Source organism: Galeopterus variegatus, unplaced genomic scaffold, assembly GCF_000696425.1.
Source record: "Galeopterus variegatus unplaced genomic scaffold, G_variegatus-3.0.2 Scaffold747, whole genome shotgun sequence".
NCBI classification, from domain to species: Eukaryota; Metazoa; Chordata; class Mammalia; order Dermoptera; family Cynocephalidae; genus Galeopterus; species Galeopterus variegatus.
The window spans coordinates 54,012-63,813 of NW_007726858.1; positions in this window are offsets into that span (position 1 = coordinate 54,012).

The window sequence follows — 9,802 nt, forward strand, 5'->3', positions numbered from 1 at the left end:
GGACAGTTTAACCACCGTGAATAAGTCCTGCCGTAGGAATTAAATCTCCCTGTGAAATTTCTGGAAAGTACAAAAACATTCCACTTACCTGGAAAGTCACCCTTTCAGTGAACTCATCCCTCTAATTCACCATCCTGAACACACTCTCCGCCACCCATCCTTCCATCCATCTTTCAAATATATCGAAAGCCCTATATGCCAGGCCCTGTGCCAAATGCCAGAGACAGAGATGAATCAGATGTGGTTCTGACCTTTGAGGAGCTCACAATCAAGATGTTTAATCCATAAATCTAGCACAATTCGTGTTTGGTTCATAATAGGCACTAAATACTTGTTGAATTACAGCAAATGTGCAAACTGGTAATGACCGTACAGTATGGAAAGTGCTGTGTCAGAAGTGGGTGCAGAGGTCCTGAGCACTCTAGGGGCGGTGTGGCTGACCTCCTGGGATAGCAGAAAGAGCTTCTCCAGGAGAGGAGTTGGAACTGGTCTTGGGAAGATGAGGCGTCACTAGGTGGGAAATGGGCAGAGAGCATTCCGTGCAGGGGGAAGAGACTGTGCAAAAGCACAAAGGCGTGAGAGAACAAGACACATGTGGGGGTCTCAATGAGCTGACAGTGGCTTTCCAGTAAGGGAGGGAGAGCGGGGGGTAGAATCCCAGAATCTTTGCTCCTAGCCCCCAGCAGAGGCTCATCAGTTCTCATTTAACATACAAGAAGGTACAAGTACACTCCCAGCCCCCTGGTTTTGTGAAGTTCCTGGCCCACTAGAAACAGCAGGACAACACCAAGTGGGGCTTTCGTTGACAGCACAGATGATTCCTGGAGCCAGCCTTTAAGATTTAGGAAGGTAATAAAGTTCCCAGGCAAAGAACAGTTACCAGGTTACCATACAGTGCCAGGCCACGGGGCAGGGGGGCTATGCTGTAACCCCTGCTGAGTGCCAAGCAATTGACTGATTTCAGCGGTGACATGCACTAGCCACCCTAGTGTGGGTGTCTGTCCCTGAGGACCAGAGGCTCTCAGACTTGGCCTGCACATTTGAATTACCTGGGGGAGGTGTTTTTGTTTGTTTGTTTTTAAAAAACTATACTCAGTTTCCTAATTTACATGGTCTGAGGGGCCAGGCACAGAGGAGCTCCTCATCCGTTCAATGTGCAGCCAGGCATGAGAACCACTGTTTCAGGTGTTTGCCCAAGTCCCCACCCCCCCTCATTCATATGTCGCCTGCTTGGCCCCTGCAGCACCTAGGCTTGGGACCCCTGACCAATGCCACCTTATCTAGTCTTCACCATCACCCTTACTGTAGTCATTTTACCTCAGTTTATAAGAAGAAACTCAGGTTAAGTATCCTGTCCCAGGTGGCCCAGCTCTCAAGTGGAAAAATGAGGACTAAAGCCAGGTCTGCCAGGTCTAATGGCCGTGACCACTCCACTATGCCGTGCTGCTTCCTGGCGGGGGACTCAAGCTGACCACAAACAATCAGGAATCTCGCGAGCTGGTTGTAAAAACCATCGATAGCTTGAAATCAGTTGAGGTAGGAATATTTACTACATGGAAACAGGCAAACCCTACAAATCAGGGGATGTTTTGTTTCGTTTATTGAAAGTCAGTTTACCAGCACACCTCTTAATTCCAGGGCACCAAGAAAAGAGAAAAAATGTCAAATATGTTCTTTTGATTTCAGGAAAGAGGTATATAGTGCATTTTAGAAAGATTTCTACTCGAAATAGGTATAATTGAAAGAGTTTTTGAATTTAGAGAGATAAACTTCAAGTATGTGAAAAATATACATCTGTAGTTCTTATTAAGATGCCACATGGGTACAGATGCATTTTGCATGCTGCTGTTGGCTGGGTGCATTTGACTTAAAGTCACTTAGTGACAGTGAAAAGGGAAATTACAAGTGTGGACCAAGCTCTCTGGAGGTGCTCCCCTGTCTTGGCCACCAGGAGCATAAAGATAGAAAATGTTCTCTGAAATGAGCCACCAGGCAGCCGTCTCCACCTTAACTGTCTCGATGTGTTCAGCTCCAATACTGGAATGCTGGATAGGAGCCTCCTATTACAGAACAACAGGAGAGACTGATAGAAGTTACTCACCCCCTACGATCTCCCAGTGCCACCGCGGAGCTCAGCTTTAAATGGTTCCCATTGAACAAAGAACTGTGACATTTCTCCTCCCAGCATGGTTCCTCTATCAGCATGGTTCAATAGCTATAAAGCCCAGTTATGCTGGTACGGTGCTTTTAGAAGATTGAAGGACATTGTAAATTGAAAAGGAATAAAGGAAACTATCGTTTACTGAGTACCTCGTTTACAACCAGGCACTGAGCTAGATGCTCTCAGACAGGCACTAGAACCGACATTTATTGAACAATTACATGTCAATCTCTACCCAGGCACTTAGCTACATTATCTTCTCATATCATTATGAAGTAGCTACAATTAAACCCATTTTACAGAGGAGAAAATTGAGGCCTAGATAGCTGAAGTCATTTCCTAAGTTAACACAACTGGAACATGGCAGTGCCAGGACCAGAACCAAAGCAATGATCCTGGGGTCACTGTCCATCCTGAGAAATGGAAATACTTTTGGTAGGAAGGGAATTGTCACTGACTTACACGCTGATCTTCAGTTATTCAATATTTGTCAAAAAACTGTGTGCCTCAATATTACAGTGATTGAGAAAATGGTTTTTACATATGTTTCTGTAGTTAGCAAATTATAGCAATTATATATAGAAGCTACTGTTCATTGAATGATATCTACCATGTCTGAGAACTCTAAAAGTCACTCATTGATTGTGATTATATGCTACTCTCTGAGCCCTTCCATATGACAGGCACTGGACTAAACAAGCATTTAGCACTGATCCTCACAATAACTAGGTGAGGTAGGTATTGTTCTAGAAACAGAGGCTTGAAGAGCAACTTGTCCAAGGCCACCGAGCTCGGAAGTGACAGAACCAGGCTGGAATCCAGGATCTAAGGCTCCAAAATCCATGCACCTAACTCTGACTGCAGCATGTGGGCTGCGGCGGTGCTCTGGAGCAGGTGACACCATTCCTGAATGCGTGCTATTGCAGGGCTGCTCACAAAAGAGTGAAGCACTGTTTTCTGAGTTCCCACTGCCCGCGTGAACTTAGTGTAGACACAACACAATGCAGGAGCTAGAACACGACCTAATGCAAGCTGAGCAGGTGGATCCAAATGGGAATGTGTCTCCCATGGTCATAGAGCTAAGCATTTCTCACCAAGAGCATGGCTGCCCCAGAAATGTGGAATCCTGGAGGTGAGAATGACCTACAGGCCAGCTGGGCCAGCCTCCTGTGCAATGTTGGCATCACCATTATAGTCCTGAGCCAGACACTGTCTTTTGGGGCCATCTCACAAGACTGTGTTTAAGATTAAATGAGATATAAGTAAACTGCTTAACCCAATAACTATCATATTAGTTAGTGGCAATTAATGTATATAATCCCTCCCTCCTTCATTTACTCAACACACTTTAAGTTAGAGCCTACTATATACAAGGCTTGGGATAGACCCAAGTTCAATCTTCAGGGCCAGATTTGTTGCTTAACCCAATAACTATCATATTAGTTAGTGGCAATTAATGTATATAATCCCTCCCTCCTTCATTTACTCAACACACTTTAAATTAGAGCCTACTATATACAAGGCTTGGGATAGACCCAAGTTCAATCTTCAGGGCCAGATTTGGGGGGAAATCGTTGATTAATTTATTAATTAATTTAACAAGTATTTACAGTTATGTGATGGCACTATGCTAAAAACTCTAGGAAATCCAAAACAAATTAGTTGGATGACTAAGACATATTTCCTAGTAACATCAATGAAATGACAATGACCATCATAATTAACATTTTGTATGATGTTTCATAGTTTATAAAGCACTTTCACACTTGTAATTGGATCCTTGCAAGAAATGGAGATTCAGATGAGTTAAGTGACTTGCAAGTGTGCACGCTGGATTCAAATCTGGTCTCTGACACCAAAGCCTGGGCTCTCTCTCCTGGCTTTGCAGGGCTCTGTTTGGGCCCATCGGTGACAGGGAATAAGACTGCTGGGTTCCAAGCCAGTCCTGTTTCACTTTTAGGAAACCTTGGTTATTGGAAATTGTTTATTAATATTTATCCAAAATCTGCCTCCTGGTAAATTCTATTCTTAGTCCTAGCCCTTCCCTTCAGAGCCACATTGAATCAATGTGCCCCTTCCCTGAGAGAACCTTTATACATAGGGGATCAGCCACCAGTCTTCCTCATCTGCCTTCTATGTCCCAGGCAATGTGTCCTGTGTCAACAGTTCTTCCCATTCTGAGCAGAGTTCCCAAGCCTTCCCCAGCCCTATCTGTCTGTGTCCATCTAGTCAGCCTCTACTCACTCCACACTTGCTGGAGGAAATCCTCTCCTGGGAGTCTCAGTGTCACTTTTTGCAGACGGTGAGATCCCCAAGGCCACGAGCTGGTCAATAATAACAGTCACACCACAGCTCCTCTTGCTGAGTGCTCACCATGGACCAGGCACAGCTACAGTTATTACCTCTACCATCTGAGACAGGTACTACTATTTAATAACCACCCCCCTCTGGGCCTGGCAATTTGTTTTCAGAATTGAATGAAACTCCAAATTATTCATATCCACAAAACCTGGAATTGAAACTGTGGTTTCTCTGAGCAGAGCAGAGGCAGGTCTGAGTCAAGGACCGAGTGTGCAGCACGGGTCTTTCAGAGAGCCTCGCTCCTCACAGCAGCACTCAAGCACTCACTGGCCAAGGGAGGGAAACAATATTATTAAAAAACATGTGGGCTGGGCAGAATATCAGCAATAAAAATTGCCAGGAAAAGGGGGACTCTGCTGGTAATACCAACTGTCAATGGCATGAAAGCTGCGAGGTTCTTACTGAGCCCCCTTCCTTGCTTTGAGAAGTTTGTTACCTAAGATCCCAATGGAGACAACGTGAGCTCTGCAATGAGTGAAACCTGGGACAAATCCCTACTCCGCCCAAGTCCTTGGGCAGATGTAGAAAGAGTAAATTGAAGATAATAATACCTCATAGGGTTATGGAAAAAACTTAAACCCTAAAGTACCTGGCCATGGCAACCCTCAATAAACGTAATGTCAATGATAACAGAGGGACCAGGAGGAGGTAGCGTGAAACTACAACTGTCCCCTCCCCTCCATTTTTTTCTTGAGTGCACTTCGAGGGCTGCCTCTGGCAAATGGAGCTGCCCCTTGAAGCCTGACGGTGGAATATCAGCTTGTGAACACTCTGGCCTGTGTCAAATTCCCACTAATGACTTCTCAGCATAAATTAAATGGAGCGAATACTTTCTAATGACTGCTACAGAATTACGTGACAGCTTCCAAGAGAATCTACAAAAATAGCTGGAATCAGAGGGATGGTCATTCTGACACCTGGAAGTTTCTCATTAATTTACTTCCTTCTTTCCTTCTGGCTTGTGGATCTTTGTAAGAGCTGGTAGGAGAGATACATAACAAGCCTCCGAGTACCTCCAGCCTATTTAAATAAGCCTAAATAGGCAGCATTAACAGTATCTCACAGCAAGTAGAATTCAATGTTACACTAAAAGCACCACCATAAGTAATATTTCTTTATATGTATATAAACCCATATAATTTACAAAGGGCGTTTATACATACTATCTCGTTTGGCCTTCTATGACTTATTAAGCACTTATTCAGTACCTCATATTTTAATGTATTTTTTCACTTAATTTTCACAATGACCGATTGTCATCTCTTTTACAGGTGAGGTTTACCAAGGTGGAGGAATTCCTCTGGGATCACACAGCATGAAAGTGCAGGACTGGGATTTGAACCTGCTCTGTCAGTCTCCGAAGCTTATTTTTAGCTCCTGCTTCTGTGCTGGGGAGGAGGCACTCTCTGCCTGTGCTGGATGGTTCTTTCCATGTGAAAGGAACACCATTAGCATAACATTTCTGGCCTCTCTTGGCCCCCTACTCCCTGTACCCCTGAGGAAATAGAGTTTAGAGAGAGACCCTGGGCTAAGGCTGCTCAGACCCCTTTCTCCTTCCTCTCAGAGCACATTCCTGCCGGTCACCAGGGGCTGGCTCTGGTCACCCACAGTCCTGACCTGGGGCTCAGGGGGACTCTGCCTGTCTCAGTCTCACTCTGGATTCAGGAAGCCAAGCATCTCACCGAGCCTCAGGGAGCTCATTTGCCCATAGACATGACACATCCTCCAACATCATCTTTTTCATAATGAGGGTGATATATATATATATTTTTTTTGTCTTTTGTCTTTTTCCGTGTCCGGCAACGGATCGCAACCCTCAGTGTTGCCCCCGTACCAGACCGGGGACCGGCAACGGGATCGCAACCCTTGGCGCTGCCCCTGCGCCTCGCTCAGCCAGTGAGCGGGAACCGGTCCGTATGTGGGATCCGAACCCTCAGGCGGGAGCGCCGCCGCGCTTCCCAAGCGGCGCACTATCCAGTGCGCCACCGGGCCGGCCCCATGAGGGTGATATTTTGACCCTTATTCTCTTTGTTCCTTTGTCTTATTCGCAAGTAATTCCAAACCTAGGTGAAAGAGAGGGCTATTTATTGGGCCTCCTTCAGAGATTCTAACAATTATGAATCCCCATTTGACAGATAAAGCTCAGAAAGAGGCAGAGCTCTTTCCTAAAGAAAAGACAAATGTTGGCAGATATATGATAATAGCCCAATACATTATCGTGCTATATGAATGCAATTCCTTTAATTCAGATTACTACACATAGTTTAAGGAGGAGAAAAATGGGGAAAATGGGAGAATGGGTGATACCACCAAAAACTACTCAAATGTAAAACCAACTAAAAGAGAAAATTCATCTTTAAATGAATACATCGTACATCAAGAAGATGCCATGCCCTTGCTGAGATCTTAATCTGAGGCACTATGGAAAACAATGTGAATGCCAGTAAGAGCCCAGAATAGAAAATTACTAAGCATTTCCCAACTACCAAGAAGGAGCCAAGAACCAGTTTATGGAGACCTCCACCCCTGCCCCCCCAAAACACAACAAACAAACAAGCCCCCCCCGCAAAACCTCAACAAACCTTCAGTGGGGTATATCAAAGCTCACAACCTAAGCACACTTTCTAGAGCTATCTATAATTTGGAAACCCTCCAGAGGTTTACCTGTTGCTGGAGTTCTACCAAAATGTCTATGTACACAACAGGCCTGAGACTTATTACTATTATTATCAGTACTTGAGTAAACAGAATGTTAGAGCCGAAATGGCCCTCAGCATCAAATGGTCCTCACCCCCACTGAAGAGAAGAAGAAAGCACAGATGATGGAGCTGGGCAGCGGAGCCACGTTGAATTATTTTGCATCCACAAGGTTCAGAGTAGCGCCTGCCCACAGTGTGGGGGACGAAGCAAGTCAGCAGCAGGGCCAGGGCTGGGACCAGATCTCACAGCACCAGCATCCCTTTTCTTTCACGCAGCACATTGCCCACACTGATACCTGTCCGTTCTCTTGACTGACATCATGTATTCCCACTATTACACTGTCCCAGGCCAAGTCAACAGGTCTCCAAGACCAGAGAAAAGATTTCTCACAAACAACTGCTAGAATAAATGCTAAGATTCAAACCATGGGAGACACTGGGCCACACCTACAATAGCTAAGCATAGAGTCAAGCACTTTTCTAGCTCCTAATTACAGGAACGGGTTCACCAATTTCAAAAACACTTGCAATGAACTTGGGCAAAGGATACACAATATAACCCTCTTGCAATATAACCCTCACAAAGCACACTCATAAGAGCACCAAAAAATGACCTGCTGTATCCAGAACTATTTTTAGAAATACCTTCCTATTTCTCTTCTTTAAACCAATTAACACTTATAACCAGGACTGAAGTGTTTCTTCTGAATGCAATGGAGAAGTGAATCATTCTGGTTGGAAGCAAGAAGCTAGATGGGGAGAGACTGTCAAAAACATGTTTAATGCAAGCACGTAGGCTACAGATGATAAGTGCAGCTTCCAATTAAGGCACCCTCAAATACGTGGCACCTAATACCTGATGGTTTAAAAGCCACTGGCAAAATTTGCAGTCTAAGAGTTTTTAAAGGATGAAATCTTCCTTTTCAGTTTTTATGTCTCTCTTTTTAGAGGCAATAAATCACAAGCACTTACAGAATTGCAGCATTTTTGCACCATGGCAAACTCTAGAGATGAACAAACCACAGCCCAGGGAGTGTGGGAACTTGCTCAAGGTCAAGGTCAGAGCCCAGGACCTTGACTCCCAGTCAAATCATCTCCCATGGTGAGAGCTGCCTTTCCATGGGAAGTTTGCTCTTATTTAAGGTCCCCATACCCATGGCACAACAGAGAGGAGAAGTTCATGAAGTTCATGAAGTTCATGAAAATCTATAGAACCCACTTTCAATTTGAGGCACATATTGAATGAATATTTTGCATCAGGGATTATCTTAATTAAACTATATGAGCACCGTTGATTGACTTCAATCTTGTTGAACTTCATTAAGGCGTCCATTAACTTATATAAATAAATTCTTATCTTGAAAAATAAAACACATATAACTTGCACAGTGGAAAACTGCATATTTAAATACATATCTGCAAGAATTGTAATGATGTTAATCGTAGTAGTAATACTAATTACCATTTATTCAACTTCTATGTTCTCAGCACTGTGATAGAGACTTTATATAATAACAGCAATAAGGATAATTATAAAATAACTACCACTTATTAAATGCTTATCATGTACACGCATTATGCCGTGTTGTTAAGTAGTGTAGTTCTTTTAATGATCACAATAATCCTGTTAAGTGGTTATTACTACTATTCACGTTTTGCCAATAAAGAAACCGAGACTATGAGAAGTTACGTAACTGCCCCAGATTGCAGAGAAAGGAAGAACAGTCAAGAGTCAAATCCAGGCCCGCACGACTCTAGAGCCCTCTGAGGCCATTTCCACTGTACAAGGCTACATCCCCATTTATAAAAATATTGCTTCAAGTTCCATTTCCAACAAGGACATTTATAGATCCAAGGACAAACTAAATGGTGAGAAGATGACCTGTTCCCTATAAATGTCTTGCACTTCTCCATGGTTTGGAACAAAGTAACTGCTATGAAATTCCCTGAAGAAAAATAGAGCACACAGCATCGGGTAATCAGATAATCCTGAAATACATGAAGTGGTTCAGAACTACAGTGAAATTTGGGAGTAAAATAAAATTTGTCTATTGTTCCATTTTGAAATATTCATGAAGCAAGCAAGAATTCCCATATTCAATAATTAAATGACTAAAATCTGCAACCTGGTGTATTTACTGATCATGAACGATGCATTCCTAAAAGAGCCTAAGTTCAAATTAGCGGCCCCACAAGCTGCCATGTTCCAGTGCAAAACCAAACAAATGAGACAGAAATGTTGCTGTTGCCTAGAGAAAAAATTTTCCCCACCACTTGTTCTGCTGTAGAGAAAGGCTGAGTCAAAATTAAGAATGCATCTAGGACTTTGCCCACAAATCAGCTAGAAGAGAATGAAAGGGGGTGGGGGGGGAATCTGCAACATTTTCCTTCATTAGAGGAATTGTTTCAAAAGGGTTTGATTGTGCCTTGAAGGTTAGATTTTACAATCACTTAATATTTCACTTGTCTTAAAAAAACCTGCATAGAAAGGCAGGGAAAGGAAACAGATTAATACTGTGTATTTATGAAGTGGTCCTGTTTTGCTTTTTCAGTTCTGTGGTCACAAGCCACATATGTGACA